The sequence below is a fragment of the Sardina pilchardus genome, chromosome 11, assembly GCF_963854185.1.
Source record: "Sardina pilchardus chromosome 11, fSarPil1.1, whole genome shotgun sequence".
NCBI classification, from domain to species: Eukaryota; Metazoa; Chordata; class Actinopteri; order Clupeiformes; family Clupeidae; genus Sardina; species Sardina pilchardus.
The window spans coordinates 5,914,373-5,938,238 of record NC_085004.1 but is presented as its reverse complement, the minus strand read 5'-3'; the positions used below and the strand labels follow the sequence as shown (position 1 = coordinate 5,938,238).

The 23,866-nt window shown below is 44.6% G+C and overlaps 1 long non-coding RNA gene across 1 annotated transcript; it reads left to right on the top strand.

Annotated features, from left to right (window-relative positions):
- The first annotated feature begins 1,893 nt into the window (after positions 1-1,893).
- On the top strand, positions 1,894-2,914 carry LOC134095976 (uncharacterized). The gene is made up of 4 exons (XR_009940661.1): positions 1,894-1,957; positions 2,034-2,140; positions 2,231-2,297; positions 2,588-2,914. It is a non-coding gene; the product is annotated as an uncharacterized LOC134095976 (long non-coding RNA).
- The last annotated feature ends 20,952 nt before the right edge of the window (positions 2,915-23,866 follow it).

Sequence of the window (23,866 nt, the reverse complement as noted above, 5' to 3'; positions counted from 1 at the left end):
CCAAATTGGAGTCCTTCCAAGCCGATCCAGTGCTGAACTGGCAACGCTGCAAGGGGCGGATCCTGTTTTTAAAGACTTTCTGTATTTTTGGAGACTAGGAAGGCCTCCTAGTAAGGAGCAACGGGCCAACATCACCAAGGACGTACAAAACCTCCTCCGGCAGTGGGATCGTATCGTGGAGAAGGACGGCCTGCTGTACCGGAAGGCAACTGCCCCTCATGGAGAGCCATACAACCAGCTGCTCCTGCCCCATTGTCTTCACCAGGAACTTCTCCGGGGTCTCCATGATCAGCATGGACATCAAGGAGTGCGACGGACAACTGACCTGGTAAGGCAACGGTGTTACTGGCCAGGGATGGGTGCGGAAATTGAGAAATACTGTCAGAACTGCCAACGTTGTGTGCTGTCTAAAGCTGTCCAGCCCAGAGTGAAGACTTACCAAGGGGTTATGCTAGCTAGTCAGCCATTAGAAGTACTTGCTATAGACTTTACCCTGCTTGAGTCCGCAACAGATGGCAGGGAGAATGTCTTGGTAATGACGGATGTTTTCTCAAAGTACACACAGGCAATCCCGACCAAAGACCAAAGTGCAAGTACAGTGGCAAAAGTACTAGTCGACTGCTGGTTCCACCGCTTCGGAGTGCCTAAGCGGATACATTCCGATCAAGGGAGAAACTTCGAGAGTACACTCATCGCACAGTTGTGTCAGCTATATGGGATTGAGAAATCTAGAACAACCGCATACCATCCCCAAGGGAATGGGCAATGCGAGAGGTTTAACAGGACCCTCCATGACCTCCTCCGATCACTCACTACAGAAAAGAAAAGGACCTGGCCAAAGTACATCTCCCAGTTGGTGTGGGCATACAACACCTCTACCCACCGCTCAACTGGTCATTCACCTTACTCGTTGATGTTTGGCGTGCCACCCCGACTCCCCATGGACTTCCTCTTAGGGGCTAATGACACCGAAGAAACAAGCTCCCGGGATGAATGGGTTCTACAGCATCAGGAACGGCTCCAGGTAACCCGTGAGCTAGCCCGCAAGAACATGGAGGATGCAGCAGATTATCGGCAGCGACACCACAACCAACAGGTGTGTGACAAAGGTTTTGCAGAGGGCCAGTTGGTCTATTTAAAGGATCACCGCTGCCAAGGTCGTCGCAAGATCCAGGATGTCTGGGCACCAGTGTTGTACAAAGTTGTCCGGGTACCGACTGACCCTGGTGCGCCATACACCGTAACATTGGCTGATGGGACTGGTAATGTCCGACACGTCCCTAGAACAGAGATTAGAGCATCTCAACTGGAGACCATACCATCAGTACCAAAGGTTCCTCAGCCATCTACAAACTCTACTTGCCCAGGAAATAATTCCACTTGCAGCGAGGATGTCCTTTCCTGGATAGAAGCACAAACACCTACACCAACAGCTGTGGTCACTTCGAATTCGCCACCAACGGCCCCTGATGCGGGGTCAGAAGCACCTGTAGGGGAGGATGAGGATTGGGACGAGGACGATGGTGTTGATGACGATGGTGACCATATGTGCCAAGATGGTGATGATGATGATGATGATGATGATGACTATGATGAGGGGAACCCCCAACTTCAAGGCAGGTCGCCAGGTCTCCGACACACCAGGCGGGCAACAGCTGGAAAACACAAGAATCCTCACAATCTGCCCATGTCCACAGTCACCAGTGGAAATGTAGGGGTGGTAAGGGCTGCTGCATTCCTTGGGGTTTAGGTTTGATCGTCGGGGGCGACGACACCTTTTGGGAGGAGTGAGTGTGGGGATCTACACAGGCAGGCACACAGCATAGTCACATGATCTTTTGGAAAGTCACATGACCATAGACCACAGGAAGTGATAAATGTTTGCTGGCTGCATGTCAGACTCTCTTTGTGTTGGCGCAGACACAGTTGTGTGAGTTGGGCTCCCCTTCCCATGCAGGTATGGTTGGTCCTGGTAGGACATATTTAATCACTGCCACTTGTGTTTTAATATTTATTTATTTCATTTTTATCAGGGTGATCTCTAGAAGCGTGTCTACTCTTCATCGAGGACACAGGCCTCTGCATGGAATTTTAACTGTTATGTTCACTTCATTGTGACCTGAGCTGCTGGGCTGCACTGGTAAAGGCCTCAATATGCACATCTTTCCACATGCATTGAATGTGTTATATCTGCATTGGGACATGTTTTAATGACTTTCTCTGTCCGTAGAAACGGAACATTCACCTTGTCTCCTCATGTGTGTGAATGCTGTGGGACAGTTTGAGCATACTGAAAAGTAGGCCTATATTTTCTAGTTATGTTTGAGTTGGCTACACTATCCTGTTTAACAATGCTGTCAACTAACATGCTTGGTTTCTCTTTAAAAGGGACCAGGCCAGCCACTGTTTTTGAGTAATTAATACGCATTTCTTTGTTTTTTTGTTTGTTTGGTTAGCTGTGATTTTGCCTCGAGGCCTACCACCGGTGCCTCCATTCATAGTAGCCTATTTCATTGTTTCATTGTTTCAACTAGTCTGGTGCTATTGATGCTGGTGGGTTTCCTCCTTAACGCTGTCTTCTCTGTAGGCTATCCCTGTACAAGGCCGGATCCTTACTGATGCTTTGCCCCTGGTCGGGGGACCACACTGGAGGGACACTGTAGTGGTGTGTACGTATACTGTAGCTACAACACGGTGTGATATTTTGTAGTGGTATTTAAAAAGATCTTAAGTGTGTAGTGCTTGCTGTGTTGCATGCTTCGTTGGTGTTGGGTTGCTGTCTCCTGTTTTCTGTCTCACCAGGGGCCTCCTGAGCAGGGGTTCTGCATCGGCCGATCCGATCTTCCTAGGCTGAGGAATCCACCAGTATTTTGTGTAGCAGTATTTTAAGACCTGTCCATAACTTTTCGATACCTGTGTGCTAAATTATAATAAATTTGAAATACTTTTGTATATCTGCCTCTTGTCAACTGTCCCTGTGCGGGGGGGAAATTAGCCACACTACATTTAAGTAAAGAGTAAAGATACATGGGTCCTCCTGCCCATCATCAGGAGGTGGCGTAGTCAGACTTTAAAGAAGGTGCCATGCTTGGCAGTTACCACAATAGCTTCACCTTCCACTGCCAAATGATATGTTTGAAGTAGCGGTGGCAGCAGCAAAACAAAGACGGAACTCCCGCTAAACAAAGTTTGCGAGTCAGACTGCGAGGTGTAATAAATCATTAAAGTGTAACTTCACCCCATAACTCCACCCACTTCACATTTCTGAAAAAGCCTTTCAAAATGTAGCCTGACGACGTCATACTCAAATCTTGTCAGAATATGAGTCTGAAACTGCTCCATTCAGCCGTGATTATGGGGCGTGATTCAACCGATACAGGGCGGGGGGGATAGCTCGGCACTCATTGGATGGACCAAACCCAAGCAGAACAAGTTATTGCGCTGTCAGTATCTATCTTGTACATGTCACGCCCTTGCCTGGCTGCTCAGTGACCACGCCCTTGTTTCCTAATGACTCTCCACTTCCTCGTTCTCACTCCCCTGATTATTAATTAGGCTCACCTGTCCAGACTCCCATTTAAACTCCCTCTCTGCCACAGTTGGTCACCGAGCGTCGTCAACAGTGGCTTCTAGTGACTCTGCTCCTAAGACTCTGTCGTGGTTTTTTGGTGGAAACCTTTTGCTGAGATTTCTTGGACTCTGGTGGATACAACTCCCTATTTAAGTTGAGTTTGCTCTGGTTTGGCATCTTTCAGTTGTTACTTTGTCGTTCCTCTGAGCTTTTGGATTTTTGGATATTCTTTTGTAACTTTAAAACTTCTGTGTGGATCTGCCCCTGTCAGCTCTGAGCAAATAAAGCCTGGTCCTTGCTACTAATTCTCTGTTTGCCTTTTCCTCTCCCGAGTGATTCCCTGACAGAACGCTCGGTCGGGAACTGGCATGGACCAGGCAGCCGGCCCAGCTCAGGAGCAGTTTCGAGAGATGGTGGACGAACTCCGTCGAACTCTCGTAGCGACCATCCGGTCAGCTCCGACGAATTCGCCGAGTCCCATGGCGAACCCAGCGACTTATTCAGGTGATCCAGCAGAGTGCAATGGATTTCTTCTTCAGTGCGCACTCGCCCTGGAGATGCAAGCCAGCCGTTATCCAACTGAGCGGTCCCAGATTGCATATGTCATCAGTCTGCTTCGAGGCCAAGCACTACAATGGGCAGAGGGTGTCTGGAACCGAGGAGGGGCTACCATTGCGACTCTCGATGATTTCGTTACACATTTCAAAGAAGTATTTGCATTGCCTCTAGGAGATTCCACCATACAACAGAGGCTATATCAACTCCGCCAGGGTAAGAGACCCATTACGGAATATGCACTCCAGTTCCGGACCCTGGCAGCCACCAGTGGTTGGAACGAAACCGCGCTGATCACCACCTTCCGACAGGGACTTGAGCCAACATTGCGCCTGTATCTCTCTGCCTATGATGACTCCATGGGTCTGGAGCGATTTATTCAGATGGCTATCCGGGTTTCCCACCGACGAGAGGGCTGTCTCCAGGAGTTAAACACTGGAGCTACTGCAGGGATCCTGAAACCCACAAGTAGCGATGAGGCAATGCAGCTCGATGTCGTGACAATGAGACTGACTCCCACTGAACGAAAACGACGCATGACCCAGAACCTGTGTCTCTATTGTGGAGCTGCTGGTCATATCATCGCCCGTTGTCCGGTGAGACCCCAGCTTCCTTCGGTGAGTCTCGTACACTTAACTATGCCTAGTACTACTCCTCTCAGTACTATAGTGACTTTGTGTATACAAGGAATATGTACCACTGTTTCTGCTCTCATAGACTCGGGGTCAGCGGGCAACTTCATCTCCGGGTCCCTACAGCGGCGTCTCCAACTCACCACCTCACCCAACCCAAACTCCTGCTCCGTTCAATCCATCACGGGGAAGCCCCTAGGAAGGGGACTCATAAAGGAGGTTGTGGGTCCCATCGAGCTGCAGGTGGGGCTTTTCCACAAGGAATCCTTCTCCTTCCTGGTCTTGGAGGACTCAATGGCTGAACTAATTTTGGGAAGACCCTGGCTAATTCATCATTCTCAAGTTGTGTGTTGGAGAACTGGAGATGTATTATGTTGGAGTTCACACTGCTTCCAGAACTGTCTGACTGATCTACCTCAACGTTTATTCCAGGAGACCACCAAGTACCTTCCCTTGCATGCTACATCTGTGGAGAGCCCACAGGAAAATGTCAGTATTTCCATTCCACCTCAGTACCACCAGTTCCATGACGTATTCTGCCCAGTGAGAGCTTCACAACTACCTCCTCACCGCCCATGGGACTGCGCCATCGACCTTCTGCCAGGTGAGCCAGTGCCCAGAGGTAGAGTGTATCCGTTGTCACTTCCTGAACAGAGGGCCATGGAGGAGTACATAGGAGAAGCCCTCAAACAGGGATATATCCGTCCCTCGACGTCCCCTGCTGCTTCCAGTTTCTTTTTCGTGCCCAAGAAGGATGGAGGGCTTCGTCCATGCATAGACTACCGGGCCCTGAACAAAATAACGGTGAAGTTTCGATACCCCCTTCCCCTCGTCCCAGCAGCCCTAGAACTCCTCAGAGGCGCCAAGACCTTCACGAAACTGGATTTACGGAGTGCCTATAATTTGATTCGGATCAGAGATGGGGACGAGTGGAAGACGGCGTTTGTGACACCAAGTGGCCATTATGAGTACTTAGTGATGCCCTATGGGCTCGCTAACGCCCCCTCTGTTTTTCAGGGCTACATGAACGAGGTACTCCGAGATTTTCTGAACCGTTTTGTATTAGTATACATTGATGACATCCTAATTTATTCTAGCTCAGAGAAAGAACATTTTGATCATGTGTCCCAAGTGTTACAGAGGCTCCGGGACCACCAGCTTTTCCTGAAAGCGGAGAAGTGCTCCTTTGGGACCTCAGAGGTTCCGTTTCTGGGTTACCACATCGGCCCAGGGGGAGTATGCATGGACGAGGGAAAGGTCAAGGCTGTGCGACAGTGGCCTGCGCCCACCTCCGTCAAGGAGCTACAGCGATTCCTGGGGTTTGCCAATTTTTATAGACGCTTTATTGGTAACTACAGCATGATCACTGCACCACTGACCTCTCTCTTGAAGGGTAAACCCAAGACCCTCAATTGGAGTCCCGGAGCACAGATGGCCTTCCAGGATCTCAAGACAGCGTTCACCTCAGCCCCCGTCCTTCGACACCCAGATCCAGAGAAACCGTTCGTCGTAGAGGTTGATGCCTCTACCACCGGAGTAGGCGCAGTCCTCTCTCAACGGCAGGGGACATCTTCTCACCTCCTACCATGTGCCTTCTATTCCCGGAAGCTCACCCCAGCAGAGCAAAATTATGATATAGGCAACCGGGAACTACTCGCCATCAAGCTGGCTCTGGAGGAGTGGCGCCACTGGTTGGAGGGGGCCGAGTATCCCTTCAAGATCCTGACAGACCACAAAAATCTTGCATACCTGAGAGAAGCAAAGCGGCTTAATCCCAGACAGGCCAGGTGGGCCCTTTTCTTTACCCGATTTAATTTTATAATTTCCTATCGTCCAGGGTCTCGCAATGTCAAGGCTGATGCACTCTCCAGGATCCATGCTGCAGACGACCTTGAGGAAAGTCCCACGTGTATCGTCCCCTCCGAAAGGATCGTGGGAACCATCCAGTGGGCATTGGATGACGAGATTCAGGACCGGAACCGCTCCCAACCAGCTCCACCAGGGACTCCCATCCACGCCATGTACATCCCTCCTGACCTGCGCACTCAAGTTATTGAGATGGTACACTGTTCACTGGGCACTGGCCACCCGGGGGCCAACCAAACCCTCTTGTTGCTGCGACAGAAGTATTGGTGGTCCGGTATCAGCCGAGATGTCAGGAGATTTGTTGCAGGCTGTGCAACCTGTGCCGTGACAAAGAGCCCTCGCGGCCTGCCTGCAGGAAAACTCCTCCCGCTGCCCATTCCACGTCGGCCATGGTCACACCTAGGTTTGGACTTCATCACAGACCTCCTTAACTCCCTGGGTAACACTTGTGTTTTAGTTGTGGTTGACAGGTTTTCCAAGTCGTGTAAATTGTTTCCCCTGACAAAGCTTCCTAGTGCTAAGGAGACCGCTGATTTAGTATTTCAGAAGGTGTTCGCTTATTATGGACTGCCGGAGGACATAGTGTCAGACAGAGGACCTCAGTTCACGTCTCATTTTTGGAAAGTTTTCTTCTCTCGTCTAGGTGTGACCGTGAGTCTGACCTCTGGATACCACCCTCAGGCGAATGGGCAGACGGAGAGGAAGGTTCAGGAGATCTCACGCTTCCTGCGGGCCTTCTGCTAACAACACCAGCAAAGCTGGAGCGAGTTCCTGCCCTGGGCCGAGTACGCGCAAAATTCCCTGATCCAGCCCACCACGGGCCTCACCCCGTTCCAGTGCGTACTCGGTCATCAACCGCCGCTGTTCCCATGGACAATTGAGCCATCTGACGTCCCGGCAGTGGATGACTGGATTCGGCAGAGTGAGAGGGTCTGGGACAGAGCCTTTTGCCACCTCCAGAGGGCAGTCCGCCGACACCAACGCTATGCTGACCTCCGCCGCTCCACTCCTCCGGACTTCGCCGTGGGACAGAGGGTCTGGCTGTCCACACGTGATATCCGCCTACGACTACCCTCTAAGAAGCTAAGTCCCAGATTCGTTGGTCCCTTTCACATTGTACAGCAGGTCACTCCTGTCACCTACAGGCTTCAACTGCCTTCAAATTGGAGAATTCACTCTACGTTCCATGTATCTTTGTTGAAGGCCTATGTTCCTCCTGTTTCCACAGAGTCAGGCTTGGGCGTGGAACCTCCTGTACCGCTCCTGACTGAGGATGGGCCAATCTATGCCGTGAGGGACATCCTGGATTCCCGGCGCCGTAGGGGTCGTCTCGAGTACCTAGTTGACTGGGAAGGCTACAGACCTGAGGATCGTTCCTGGGTGCTCCGAGACGATGTCCTGGACCCGACCTTGCTTCGCGAGTTCCACCAGCGTCGTCCGGATCGTCCAGCTCCGCGAGGTCGGGGACGACCACGGCGCCGGGCACGGCATCCCTCAGGAGCGGCCCCTGGATGGGGGGGGTACTGTCACGCCCTTGCCTGGCTGCTCAGTGACCACGCCCTTGTTTCCTAATGACTCTCCACTTCCTCGTTCTCACTCCCCTGATTATTAATTAGGCTCACCTGTCCAGACTCCCATTTAAACTCCCTCTCTGCCACAGTTGGTCACCGAGCGTCGTCAACAGTGGCTTCTAGTGACTCTGCTCCTAAGACTCTGTCGTGGTTTTTTGGTGGAAACCTTTTGCTGAGATTTCTTGGACTCTGGTGGATACAACTCCCTATTTAAGTTGAGTTTGCTCTGGTTTGGCATCTTTCAGTTGTTACTTTGTCGTTCCTCTGAGCTTTTGGATTTTTGGATATTCTTTTGTAACTTTAAAACTTCTGTGTGGATCTGCCCCTGTCAGCTCTGAGCAAATAAAGCCTGGTCCTTGCTACTAATTCTCTGTTTGCCTTTTCCTCTCCCGAGTGATTCCCTGACAGTACAACACCTGATAGCAAAATCTAAGACAACGAAATATGTAGCAGGGTAGGCTATATGGACCCATAACCCAACTAGTAAACAGACATTTCAAACAAACGGGAACAACATCACGCAAACATGCTGTTTTAACTTGAAACTGAAGTTTTCCCACATCTACGTTGGTCTAAGTGTTCAGAAATAGTTGTGTGAATCCGTGATAAAACCTCCGTTTCCATAGCTAAGCTAAACGAAAGGCCAAACTGCATGAAAAAATTATGCATTCATAGCATACATAGCGTTTCTGTTGCAATCAAAATCAACCTAAAGCCAACAAGGTCTCACACCCAACTCGTTGAACGAGGACGCATGCATAAGCATGCAGCCGTGAAAGTCACTGCTGTTCATCTGTCAATCATCACATAAAGCCCGCCGTGACAATTTGATTGGTCCGAACAGATCTGTATGGCAAATAGTAGCAGCTGAACCATGGCATGTTTCAACCTGTAGAGGGCGCGGAGAGCTATATCTCCAGTACAAAATCATACGAAATGTTGCTTTTCTCGGGAAACACAATTTTTGGCAATATTAACCATAGACAGTAAAAGATATGGACAGAGCCATCACGTAGACGGCAGCAGAGACCGAGGAAGCAAATCTCAACGGTTTTTTTTAGGTCTTCTTGTCTCCTGCGCAGGCTCAGGTGTCGTGTGTGTGACGTAGGCACGTAGTCTGACCGAGTCTGACCTATGGCGACGCTTTACTCTCGCTGGACGCATGCGCCTTTAACACTTTAGCATTGACTTCGGAAAAACGTTAATTACTCAGCCGATAAGACCGTTACGAGATTATTATGTCAATTTCACAATGTAGTATGTACCCCGACAATAGAACATTTTCATATAAAGGCTTAAAACGCTTCAGCTCTAACGTAATTTGATGTCAAAGTGGCGCTTACGCCCCATAGGATTCAATGGAATGGCCAGCTAGCCACGGTCTTCTTCTTAGCATGGCGGCCGCCATACTGTCTACACTCTCAGAACGTTCGCTGCCCCCTTGATATTAACCCTGGTAATAGTGTAGGTCACCACTTATGAGTAATTTCAATCTATCAACAGCTCAAAAAACATATTTTAGGGTGCAGTTACACTTTAATCCATTCACACTTGTCATGCTTTGGAGAGTCTTGGGCTCTGAGGCCACCAGATGTCTGTTGGTGCATCTGTTGTGGAACAGTTTAGTTAATAGTAACCACGTTTCAGAGCCAATGTGCTACTGTCTATGTGGAGATACAGCTGTCTAAAATAAAACAGTGTCGCACTGCAGAACAGTGTAAAGTAACGCTACAAACTAAAGCTAAAACTGTGGAATATAAAGGAGTACGTTTGTTTATGAGGGCATGTTTCTACTGTATAATCACAAGAAATAAAGCAAGCTTCATCTAGATACATTTGTAGTTTTTTCACATACAGGATTGAATCACCAAATGCCTTATGCAGTATATACTGTATATAATCATGAATACTTACTAAAACATTTCTAGACAGTACAAGCCTTTACGAGATAGAATTAAGAGCAGAAAAGCCTTTAATTATGTATATCTAAGCCTTTTACATACAAGTTGGAATAAGGAATACTAAAGCTTTCATATGTTTCTCTATAGAGAACAAGGTCAAGGAATCATACTGTTTGATATTCAAATACTTTAAAATGAAGCCAGTAAGCGTGCTCCTGAACACAGAGACAGAAACATCTATTATTTGGTATTGCTGCACCAATGCAAGGACAATCTTACATAGAAATAGAGGAAGAAACAAAAGACACTGTCTTAAACAAGTGAAAGGAAACACAAATTACAACAAGCACAAATAATAATTTAACCCCAGTCCTCGGGGGGATGGGACTGTAATGAACACATTGCAACAATAAAACCAAAATAAAGCTAGGATTAGTAGCGGCCTCACAGGCTTCTGTCCAACATTATTTATAATTTAGTAGGTGCTGTGGAATATTGAGCCTGCAGCTGGAGATAAAATTACATTGTGTGTGCTTATGTGTGTGTGTGCGTGTTTGGTGGCTATCGTGTAATAACGTGCAGAAGAGCACTCCAGGCTATGGCAAACCTGAATCCTCCCTTTGGAGCTGCTGGTGGAGTGGTGAGATGAATGATGGATCGTCATTAGTCATCTGGAGGTGGCTGTGTTTGTTGGTGCCGGGCAATTTGTCTAATTAGAGAGATGTGTGCTGCAGATTGCATCCCAGGTTGCCTGCAATATTGAAGTGCTGATGTGTTTCCCATGTCAGTGTTTATTTCCTGTGAAGTGTGGGTGTTCTTATTTCCTTTTCCCTATTTCTCTCTCGCTCTGTCTCCCCTTCACCAACACTCACAGACAGAGAGAGAGAGAGAGAGAGAGAGAGAGAGAAGCAGCATCTATCTGTTTGGTAATGAAGCATCTCCCTGGCAGAGGTGGTCTCACCTCTTAACATGAGACCGGAGCCCTGCGCTGAGACAGAATCACTGATGAGAAAATGTAGTGTGATGTGCTTTTTGCTGTGTCTTATTGCTGCCACTGCTGTTTGGACAAGCATACGAAAATAACAAGTAAGCAATCAAATTAACAAACAACAAACAAGTAAACAAAGACTGCAGTCACACAAACACAGCGTGATTGGATCTCACAACTAATACATCCAGGGCTGAGAACCAAAGGGGCGTAAGTGACATTTTGATCAAAATTGAGTTATACATATCACCTGAAAGCTCTTGATGAGCTCTTTCTAATTGACAAAATTATAGAAGTAAAATATAGATAACTAGAAAAGCACTCAGAGAGCGCAGACCTCCGCCTGTATTGTTCTTCCTAGGTTGTCATACATTTGAACCTACAGCGCCCTCCACAATTATTGGCACCCCTGGTTAAGATGTGTTCTTTAGCTTATAATAAATTCATTTTTTTCCAAATAATATAGGACCACAATGAAAAAAAGCGTAAAATCCAACCTTTAATACAAGTGCATTTACTTAGAAGGAAAAAAATCCCACATTAAGAAATAATTATTTTACATCAAATCATGTGTGCCACAATTATTGGCACCCCTGATGTTAATGCTTTGTACAACCCCCTTTTGCTAATAAAACAGCACCTAATCTTGTCTTATAATGTTTCACAAGATTAGAGAAAACAGAAAGAGGGATCTTCGACCATTCCTCTTTGCACAAAATCTCCAAATCATCCAACGACCTGGGTTCTCTCCTCTGCACTCTCCTCTTCAACTCACCCCACAGGTTTTCAATGGGGTTGAGGTCTGGGAACTGAGATGGCCATGGTAGGAGCTTGATACGGTGTCTGGTGAACCATTTCTGTGTAGACTTGGCCATATGTTTAGGGTCATTATCTTGCTGAAAGACCCAGTGACGATCCATCTTTAGCTTTCGGGCAGGGGCCATCAGATTTTGATTGAAAATGTCCTGGTATTTCAAAGCATTCATGATGCCATGCACCCTAACAAGGTTCCCAGGCCCTTTGGAAGAGAAACAGGCCCACAGCATCACCGATCCTCCCCCATACTTCACAGTGGGCATGAGGTGCTGTTCTGCATACTCATCTTTTTGTTACGCCAGACCCACTTAGAGTGTTTGTTGCCAAAAAGCTCTAACTTTGTCTCATCTGACCAAAGCACACGGTCCCAGTTGAAGGCCCAGTACCGCTCCAGACGTTTGTGCTTATGATTTTGAGTGAGAAAGGCATGCCTCCCAACAACTTGTTGGCATGTAGATAGCGCCTGATGATTTTTTTGGAGACTTTGTGACCCCAAGATGCAACCATTTGATGCAATTCTGTAACAGTGAGTTTTGGAGATTTTTTTATTTCTCTTTCCATCCTCCTCACTGTGCGTGGTGGCAAAATAAACTTGCGTCCTCTTCCAGGCTTGTTTACCACTGTTCCAGTTGTTTTAAGCTTCTTAACGATTCCTCTGACCATAGATATGGGCAGGTGTGCGAGTGGCTATTTTCTTATAGCCATTGCCTTACTTGTGAAGGTCGACACACATCTGCCTTACTTGAACAGTGTGTTCCTTTGTCTTTCCCATGTTGAAGAGAAATGGCCTCTGTGTCACGTCATATTGATAGCCCAGGGAAACAGAATGTTAAGAATTACTAATTAAATGTTCCTACATACTCTGATTGACTTTGTAAACTACTGTAGAAATGACAGAAATGACAGAAATACTTTAAAGGGATAGTTCGGGTTTTAAGACACGAAGTTATATGGGTTCCCTGTCAGCAACGTTGTGCATCAGCACTGACTTACCCTCCGACAGCGTCCTGTGAGCCGAGATCCAGCCGGTTTTTGATCGTTTTTGATGCCGGACTATTTTCTTCAGCAAGTTTCTGGGTCACGAAAGTAAAGTGTTTTTCTTCTCAAAACCATATGCGTTCAACAGAGTGATATATTTGCACCACAAAAACGTTGTCCAGCTGTCAGTAGCGCGCAGTGATAGGAATCGCGAAAAATAAGTAAGTGATAACGAGGTTTGAATTTTTCCTGGACAACGTTTTTGTGGTGCAAATATATCACTCTTTTGAACGCATATGGTTTTGAGAAGAAAAACACTTTACTTTCGTGACCCCAGAAACTTGCCGGACTACTTTCTTCAGCATCAAAAACCGGCTGGATCTCGGCTCACAGGACGCTGTTGCGGGGTAAGTCAGTGCTGATGCACAACGTTGCATATAGAAGCAGTTAGATTTGTTTTGGCTCTCCTGTAAAGTTGGTGAAATGTCACTTACGCCCCTTTGGTTCTCAGCCCTCGACATGTCTTTCTTTAGCCTAGAAATCTAGACGCACCCTAGCGGGCAAAAATATTTTTGCCTAGCGGGATGGTCTAGGGTCGCACCGTTGAGGCCAAGCCTGCGCTAGGCTCGAGTTCAGCCTAGCCAATCAGAACGCTCTATCTGTGTACGGAGTCCTTGAGCCCGCCTTAGCTCACCTTTGGCTTCCGATACGCCAGGGGGCTGGACCATGCGTCCTCGTTCGACGAGTTGGGTTGGAGACCGTATCGCACAACCATAGAGAAAAACAAAAGATGGATGAGGCTAACGAAGCGCGCTCGTTTGAATCGGATTTGGAAGAGTTAGACTTGGGCTTTTCTTTGAAGTTTGAGCAGAAAGAAGCACTCAAGTCATTCGTTTTAAAGAAGGATGTATTTGCCGTTTTGCCGACCGGTACGATTGATCACAAATGCTGGCCTATTACGTGCAGAGGCAGTTTGAAAGACAACTGTTCATCCCACCCACAGGCTTCAACTCTGTGAATGGTCCAACCCCAGACTATACATTTCTGTGTAGTTTGGCTTGCCAGGCTAGTCTTTCTTATCAATCTGCACAGATTCACATTACTAGTGCCAACAGTGTGTATGAGAGAGAGAGCAAGGCGGACAGAGAGTGAGCTTGTAACTGCCATTGCGGTGACCTCTCGCAATGAGGGACTCAGCCTCTCTGTCCCTCCTGGATGACCTTGAAATCATGTGTGGTGGGATCGTTGCTCTATTTCCTGCCGCCTTTATCTCCTTAGCTCCCCCTGACTTCCCACCGCCTCTCAGAGTCTCCTCTGAGCTGGAGGCCACACATCGGCCCAAGGGGGACTCGGAGAGGAGGTGAATGTCTTACAGAAAATACACTTCCTCTTCACAAAGAGGAACTTAAGTGAAAGGTTTTTCAAAGAGGCTAAATATACTATTCAGTGTTTTTTATGGCACATAAAAAGAGCTCTGTGTCAATGTAAAAGGACTGTTACCTGCTCATAAGAATGCAATGGCAAAAAATCCTTTAAAAATAACTTCGCCAAGACACACTGAGTAAAATAATTCAGGAGGAACCATACCAGGGTCACCAGGGTCCTGATTGGAGAGGAAACACATGTCTCCTTAGTTGCGTAGGTCTCTGGATGAAGGATGAAGCAGTTGAGAAGAAGATGAGAAAATGTCTTTGGCCAATACTGAGTGGTCATGCTGTCAAACCAGCCTAATTTTGTGTTGAGATGTGGTTGGTATTTTTGAAAATGTATTAACTGAACATTCCACACGGTAATATGAATTCACAATTTATGTCTGACACAGATGGAATTGGTTGAAATATGAACCATTTGAGCCTCGAGGTTTGCAATTTTTGCAAATAAAATAGTTAAATCTCTAATGTTTAGACCAAACCAAATGTTTGTTAGCATTAGCATTCTGTCCACTTGACAATCCTTAGCTGGTCTGTGCTCATTCACAATGGAAAATTGTAGAAGAAGAAACAGATAGTTCACTAGGGGAAAAGTGTCTTTTTGGAATACTAAACCTTCTGGGGCAATTGCTCTGTCGCTAGTTTGGAGTTTAACACGGTTTTAAACTCGGTGGTGACGCAAGAAATCACGTGACGACTTAAGCTCCATTGCTGTGTCATATGCACCTGTGGTTTAACTTGCTGCTGCGTTTTACCTTGATCTCAATTGCTGTGTCTTCAAGGAAATTCAAATCACCCACTAGAGGGCGCATGAAGTGAGTGTTAGTCTAATCTCGGAAAAGACATGGTTTTACTTTAGACTAAACCATAGTTTGCAGGATAGCTAGATGGGTGACAGCGTACGCTCCATAAACCGACACATACACACGCTGTTGGCTAGTTTGGACTTATTACACAGTAGGCTACAATAAAGGCTACAAGATAGCAGTTGCTTAAGTTGGCAAATGCCTAACTAAAAATGTACAAAGAACGAGTAGGCCTATTCGTAAAATAGCCTAATGCACGGTAGATCGTACTATCATCCCTCGATTATAGTCTTTATTTAGGCTACTTAGGCTGCGCAAAGCATTTATTTGAGGCAGACTTCCAGGCAGGAACTGTTGTTACGTGCATTTTATTGTGAGACGAGACCAGAGAGACATGCGTTTTGTTAGCGGCACCGGTAGGCTATTAAAAGCAGTAGTTTTCGGTTTAGTTTACTTTTGGACTGTTTGGTGATGTTGCTAAATGTAGAGACTGATGGGCACTGAAATATTATTATATTTAAAGGTTCACTATTAAGTTTCATGTCGTTGAAAGGGATTTCCACACGCTGTTTGTGGGAGGCGCTTTCATTCATTCAATGACTGAATAGAATAGAATAGAATAGAATAGAATAGATAATTGTTGATCCCGTGAGAGAAATTCGTTTCTCTGCATTTAACCCAATTTAATCGAATTTGAACACACACATCCCTCCGGTTACCCCCCTGTGCGCTGTGAAACCTTATTGTGTAACCTAGATTGAGGGTTTATTTTTTTAATTATCGGCAGGCCTACTTATATGAAACATAAAAGGTAGCCTACATTCTCATTTGACCATGCAGTTAACCGAAATGGTTAGTCTCCACAATAAGCCCCTTCTTCAATTTGAGCTGCAGCGACGAGTTATTATGCATAAAGCCGGGCCATCTCGCGGCAACATTGCAAATGCGTTGTTGTCGCAAATCATTTGAGAGTAGAGCTGTAGGCTAGGTGAACATCAGAAACGGCAATTTAAAAAGAATGTTATTAGAATATAGGCCTACCGCACGGCTATGAAGTAGTTCCCTTCTTTTGGTCTTACTACACTTGAATATTAATTCGACAATGTGAATGTAACGGTAAAAACAGCAACGTTGTATCCAAGACAGCGGCAATATAAACGAAAATGATAGTAGCAGTGGTATAAGCGGGATAATCAACTCCGCGCCCTGTGCGTATAGGAAAATAATGCACTTATCGAAGTGTAAAGTCCTTATTAGGCCTACCACTTCGAACGTGCATTATTTTCCTATAAACGCACGGCGCGTCGTTGATTATCCCTTACGTAATATGATTTGAAAACGTCTGCCCCTATCCGACACACTAACATGCATTTCACATGTATTAAAGACAGTTGTGACATTATGTAGTCTATCTATCCTACACCGCACAGATGCATTTTGCCTGGTGTAGGCCTGTTTAGGCTGACAAAATACGTAGTCCCACATCGATTCGTAAAGGCTGGAATGCGCACGGAGCCATGGAATGTGGGTTTAGTGCCCCGCACAATTTGTCCATAGTTGGGCTGAAGTGTGGCGATGAATAGGCTTATTTTTGCTCCTCCGTGTAATTAATTCGTGACAATTGATTGACTGACTGATTTAATGTTATAAATAGCAAAGCCTACTGGATAAGATTTCAGATTCAGATTTCCACAAAAGTAGCCTAGACTATTTAATCGAGATATTTCAACATTATTTGCGTTTTATTAAAATGTAGCCTACTTTACATTTCCAAAGTGTTTTGGCACATTTGTGGCGCATTTAGCCACAAGAGTCATAAAAAGTATCCCGTCAAAATCCTGAAATGCGTTAAGACTGTTGAATTACGACTGCATCTGCTGGGGTAAAACTCGAAACAGCGTACTTCCGGCTTCCAGGCAGTTTAACCCCAGTTTACCTAGGAACCAGCTGATCCTGTCTCGTTTGTGACACAGCAATCACGTTAAACTTCGTGCGCAGCTGCGTGTTAAACTCCAAAACCTCCGTTTTAAGGAACACGGTTTTAAATCGTAGCACAGCTAGCGCAATGCTAACTGACAGAGCAATTGGCCCTCTGTGTTTATTTACTTATATATTTATTTATATGTGTTTATTTATTTATATATGTAAACAAAATCAAAGAGGGAAAAAAGTGTTCAGGGTGAGCGCAAACAAACCAAGCTTTTTCAGCCTCCCTAATTACAGACATGCTGACTGCAAACTTTTTTCTTTATTTAAAAAAAAAAAAACATATAATGAAAGTTTTCAGCGTCTGTTTACACGGTTGCCAGAATGATTAATTCCTACATATTTACAGCTGCCGTAGGCAAGAAAACAGCGACAACACAACAGCAGCACAATTGTGTGTGTGGGAATAAGATTGAGTGTGATTGGTAGATACTGAGGATTCTGAGTGTTCCATTACATGAGGTGTAGCTTCACCATCATTATGCTGTTGTCCACAATATCTGTATTTACAGTACAGTATGTGGTGAAGATTAGAATACATATCCATTTAAAATAAACTTTTGATCAAACTTCTATATCGTATTACACAATATGTTTTTACTCACGAGGAAAGAGCAAAAATATATGATATAAATCAAAGTGAAAGGCCCTTAATACCATGAGGCTGAGTAAAAAAAGTGTTTTTCAAACCACGCAATATCGAGAAAATCACATTGGTTTCTCCAGAGGGTCATAACTGCCTATCTTAAGTGACAGAAGCAGAGAGAGTGAACACAGTTTACCCCTTAGAAGAGATGCACAAGTAAATAAAGTCTCCGTCTCAATATTGGGGCCTCAATGCCTCCAGTCAGAGGGCATGTGGTGGGACTGAAAATAAACAGCATCCAAATAATCCATTGAGGCCATTGTAGCCTCCCACAAGGGATGTTACCACCACAATGACCAAGACTGACCCGTAATGGAGTCCATTGATTGTTGGGGTAAAAAAATATGTCCTCGTTAAATCCAGTTCAGCACAGAAAGATGCCTGGGGAAATCCTCCTAATTTAACACCTCCTGGAGTCCGGATTAGCTGACCTTTGGGTGCGGGAGTGACTGAAATGTTTACGTGTGTGGAAAACAAACACTTACAAACACTATAGGGATGCTAGTCATGTTTATTTCAGGAATTCAACTGTAACATCTACGGTCCTGGAGGCTCAGGTGCTGTATAAAATATATGTTTTCTTTTTAAAGATGCAGTATGTACAGTAGTGCCCCCATTGCTGTGCTCTAAAATAAACATCTATTTGGGGGTACCCTTTTACCTTTAAGACAACAGGTTAAAGGTAAAATGTTAGGATACACATATTGAGAGTATCCTAACCTTCCACCTCCCTGCTTGGTTTGAGCACTTAAACAGCAAGTGTAAGACTAAACTACTGTAAACAGCGTTGTGTCAATGGCAAGCAAAATTGTGAGAAAACCTCAAAAACAGCTAACCTACCTCTATAATGACAGGTTGAATTGGAAAGTCAGAAGTATAGTAGCTGATGCCTCCCATCCCCTTTGTAGCCAATTGGAACTTCTAAAGTCTGGCAAGCGTTACAGGGTCCCACTGGCAAAAGGCATTTTCAAAAAATCCTTTATCCCAAATGCCATTAATATAATCAACTCAAAGTGAATCCCCTGACAGCAATAACTGCTCTTATTTATTTCATTTTATACTGATTTTATAACCATTGATGTTTGCTCTGCTGTATGTCCAGTTGCTGTATGTTCAGTTGCTGTACCTTGCTGTATGTTGCTGTATGTTCAGTTGCTGTATGTCCAGTTGCTGTATGTTGCTGTATGTTCAGTTGCTGTATGTTGCTGTATGTCCAGTTGCTGTATGTTGCTGTATGTTGCTGTATGTTCAGTCGCTGTATGTTCAGTTGCTGTATGTCCAGTTGCTGTATGTTCAGTTGCTGTATGTTGCTGTATGTTCAGTTGCTGTATGTCCAGTTAATGTATCTATTGAGAAATGTGTTTGTTTATTCTGTGTTTTGGTGAACCAAAGACAATTTTCCACCCAGGTGGACAATTAAAGACTTATTCTATTCTTATTCTATTACCTATTGCACCTTTAAGCGAGCCTAAATGAGCATGCAAAACCAAAAAAAAAAAAAAATGCCATAAGCTAAATGTTAATGCACATGGACAATACAAATGTAACATACACATACAAACATCATTTACACTCACAAATCTGAAATGAAAAGTCAGTTTAATAACAATAATACATGTATGTTGTTAACATAAATCAAAAGATTCACATTTTTAAAACGCAGTTCAAATAAAGGCCATGAACAATTAATACATTTACATTTCACAAAGAAAATGAAAGAAAATAGCTCAAGGCTGTGTCAGTTGGTGATGTTCAGTCATCATAACCATTTGGTCATTTTGTCATCATTTTGTTCATTTTTCTTCATGTTGCTTCATGTGTATTGTTCACTGCCGCAGTACATAACAATCTCATTCATGGATGTCTTCCTGCTGGTGAAGGCTGACATGGACAGAGGTGACCATCACTCGCTGAAATAGTCTTGGACATGTGATTGCTAGAGGACAGGAGGAAATGACATCAGACATCACAGGGCGCCCACATATAGGAATGAACATCAGGAGGATCCAAGAAGTCTCGGCCATATGTCGCAATATCTCATTCATCTTCTCCCACCATCATCACACCCAGGCCTGCAGCCTCCTGAAAGGTCTGAGCTTAATGAGCGAGTAGTACTGAACGCAGTGGCTATCTGCCACCCCCCGACACACACAAAGACACACCCACCCACACACACACACACACACTACCCTTTCCCTACTGTGCTCCATTTTAAAAGAAATATGAGTTTCCATGGAAACCTGTCCGTGAACTTGGTACTTACAGTATATGCCTGTGTGACTCATTTTAAGCAGCTCAAACATCAGACTCATTATGGAATTAAGTCATAAATACTTGACAATTGTGGGGGGAGAGTGCAGTAAGTGTAGTGAGTATAGGGTAGTGAGCATCTCCATATTGCCACCCCAGAGGCATCTCATTTATTTCTTCTGTGTTTTTGTTGTGCTAAATGCGGATGCTGTGAGTAAACAGCACAGTATAGATTGCAGATACAGTAGCAGCATGTTCTTCAGCTGCCCCTAAGTAGCCTATATGCATGAGCGTTGGTGGGGGAAAAGCTCCTTTTGTCATATCGGAAGACCAAAGGCATATTTTTTATCAGGTTGTTAAGCTGGAAAATCCAATTAGGATGCATGCATCTTTTTATATATATATATATATATTTACATATGTTTCCGCTAAGCATGAAATGTGATTTCAGTAAAGTGTGGACTGGGACTGTTAACAAAATAAAATCTACACTGAGTGGGCTCTATTACTGAAATCCATAACCTTTTCTTCTGTCAGGCACAAATCAAGATCCACAAAATGTCCATATTGCCATTTTGAGCAGGAGTGTTCACCCATCTGATAATATTCCATTTAAGCGTTATCTAAATGGCCTTGAGTGTATAAAGAAAGGGAGAAATCAAATCAATAGCCTTCCATGTTTATCACCTCCAGTCCACATGTATCCATCCAGCTCATAAAACTGTGACAGCATTATAAACCTTTGTAAGGGTCATTTGCTTTGATCACTCAGAGGGAACGCAAGTCTTAGCTTTAGATCTTTGAAACATCAGAAGCCATAAGAATCTGAGAAACTCATGAGGGGGCATTTGCTGTCAAGATACACATCAGTGTGTGTTACTTCTACCATTACTGCCATTCTGAATTGATTTTACTGAATTGAACATACTACCGTTTATGACCAAGGCAGGTGCTTTTATCTAAAGTGAATATACTGTATCTATATGAAATATACCCATGTAGGGCTGTGAACGTCTGTCATAGGATTCTGCTTTATGAGATCACATGTTACGTAATTGAATGCTGAGGTAAATGCAAACCATTGTCTGGTGCACAGCTTTTCTCTTGGGATTCACCTGGAAATCAAATGCTGCTGATTCATTCTGGTAGCCATTTTAGGCAAGCTACAAGTGTTGTGGGAGTTGATGTAGAGTCACATACAAAAAGCATACAAACCAAAACCCAAAGAGCTGAATACATACAGTAAGTGAGAAATGGGAGGAGGATCTGCATTGTGTTAACAACAGACGGTGAACAACAGACACCACAATCGGTAATTTGCTGTATCTATTTTTTGACAGCTGTGAGGAAACATAATTGTGTTAAAATAGAAATGGAAACAATTAATTCCAGGTCAGTGTGGCCGTGCACATGCCACATTTGTTTTCTCCCCAACATATTTGTGCTCGGTGACATGACTTGTTAATTTGACTTCTGAGCAGAGTCTTGGCTTTTAGACCTCAGGCGCCCCCCCCCCCCGTCTCTCTCTCTCTCTGTATCTGCACCCTTACTTAACCACATTACATAAGTGTCCCTGTTGTCTTTTTATTAGAATCCTGGGTGTCAAATCCAGTTCCTGTGTTTATGAATAACTTATGCATTGCCGGAGGGATTTCTCTAATTCATGCTGATTAAAAAAATATAGAAAATGCGCAAGAAAAGTGGGTTTGGAAAAGACAAGCGGAGGAAAAGACAGTGAGCACTGACTCTTCTACTTTGGCTCAGTGTAATGTTGTACCATCTGTGCCATTTGTAAGTCAAATGGACGGCTTTGATGGCGGACCAAGATGAATGTTTCAGGAGATTAGACCGTAACGGCACAGAAACAGCACTCTCAGTACTGTGAAGCAGACTCAGGTGGTCTACTATTGTTGGCTCTTCCGAGGTGTAAGGTTGTATTCTGGGCATGGAACCATATGGAGCGAGAGCATACAGTCCATGTGACATGAAGTCTTTCGCTCTCAGGAGATGGGTTTTTCATGAGCCAAGTTCTGAAGAGAATGTCAGAGAACGTTGATTTTTCTGTTTACAGCCTGTGATTTACTGTCAATTGGATGACCAAGAACAAGAACAAAGTTGTTTGCCTCCTACGTTCATTTCAGTGCCTTCTTGGTGAACCAAAAATGAGAAATGGCCTGGAAATAACTGGATGAGTCTTCTGACTAGCCTTGAGATGTGTTAAATTGCTTGTGGGGACTGGGAGAATAATGCGTTGTTCTCCGTTATTTCTCAAATTAAGTATTGATTTGTGAGCAGAACAAAAGGGAAACAAAAGCTAATTGACAGGTGAGACTTGTTTCGACAGACATTGTTCAAGATAAAAAGAAATAAGGGACAAAAAGATAAACATCTCTGCACATAAATGCTCAGTGTTATTATTTGACTGGCCTCTCTCTCTAGTTGAGAGCCACCTTTCAGACAAAACTGTTCTCACATCCAGCAGAAAGGGTTTTGAGTCTACAGGGAATATTCACTTCATTGTGTATTTTTGTGCTGTGAAACATCTCACTCAATGCTGAAAGAGGACTTGTGAAGCCCCATGGAGTAATGTGCTCCAAAAAGGCCCATCTACCATCGGATGGGTTGGGTGCTCACAGACCCAGCACTCACTTGGTTTGGCCATAATCCATTTGAATGGCAGGTTCATTGTGAGGAGACACATCGTTGAGCCTGCCTGTATTTCCATGATGTCTTTATTTTATGTGTTTATTTTATTTGATATATTCTTTGAAGGATGCTATTTTATCTGTTTTATGTGATGTATTTGAGTTGTGTCTGTGTGTGAAATGTGCTTTATAAATATACTTGCCTTGCCTTTGAGGCATGATGCCTGTATGACAGAGCCCCCCACCCCCCCACACCACCACCACCACCTATCTCTCACTGTTGTCTGACCCTACACATCTCTCTTTCCTCCTGGAGGATACTGTCTTTCTCGGAAACAATCTTTCTTTGCCATTTCATAAAAATAGCACCCCTCCTTTTCTCTCCAAAATCCAGGTCAGACTGCTCTTGTTTAAATGCAGTAACAGCAGCAGCAGCAGCAGCAGCAGTACAGCTCATTTTAGAAAAAAGAGAATCCTGGTAGCCAACACAATCCTTGTGAAAGAATGAACCTTTATGGACTGGGGAGAGGTGTGAGGATAACAGCAGTCAAATGTTCAGTGTCATCAGGTGTAACCTTATATGAAAGCTTAATTGGCAGTAGGCAGCCGTTATGACTGTAGATGAGCCTGTCATTGGCATGTCTAATTCGAGATCAGGATTCTATCTCCTGCTTGTTGAAAGGAGAAGACAAAGCTGAAAAGAACCAAAAGTAAAGCATTTTACACATTAGCCATTAATTCAACATAACATAAATGTAATGTGCATGTTTTCATGCTAATTAAGGTCAGTGTCTTGACACATGTATTAGGTCAATGTTCAGTTATTTCTCTATTGGGTAGGTAATTGTTTTTGGTAAATCCTTAATAAGCAGCTGGTTGGTCTCAAGCTAAGCTTATTGATATTTAGCAGGGATCAAAAAATACACCTTGTATCCTTCTAATACATTGGCAATGGCATAATATGTTAGTCTTCTGACAATATAAGGCACATATTCAGATAGTGTATTAGGAGTCTAAAGTCTCTGTATTGATCTGTAAGGATTTACCAATAATAAATGACCCGTTGATTAAGAATAAGAACTAGTCCAATAAAGACCTGATAACTGTGCAAAGATGCTTAATACAGACCATGTTGGCCACTGATACACACACATACTGTATGAGTTATTGATAGTTAATGTGTGCTTCCTAAACTAAAGTGATACCCAAAATGTCTTCACCCATT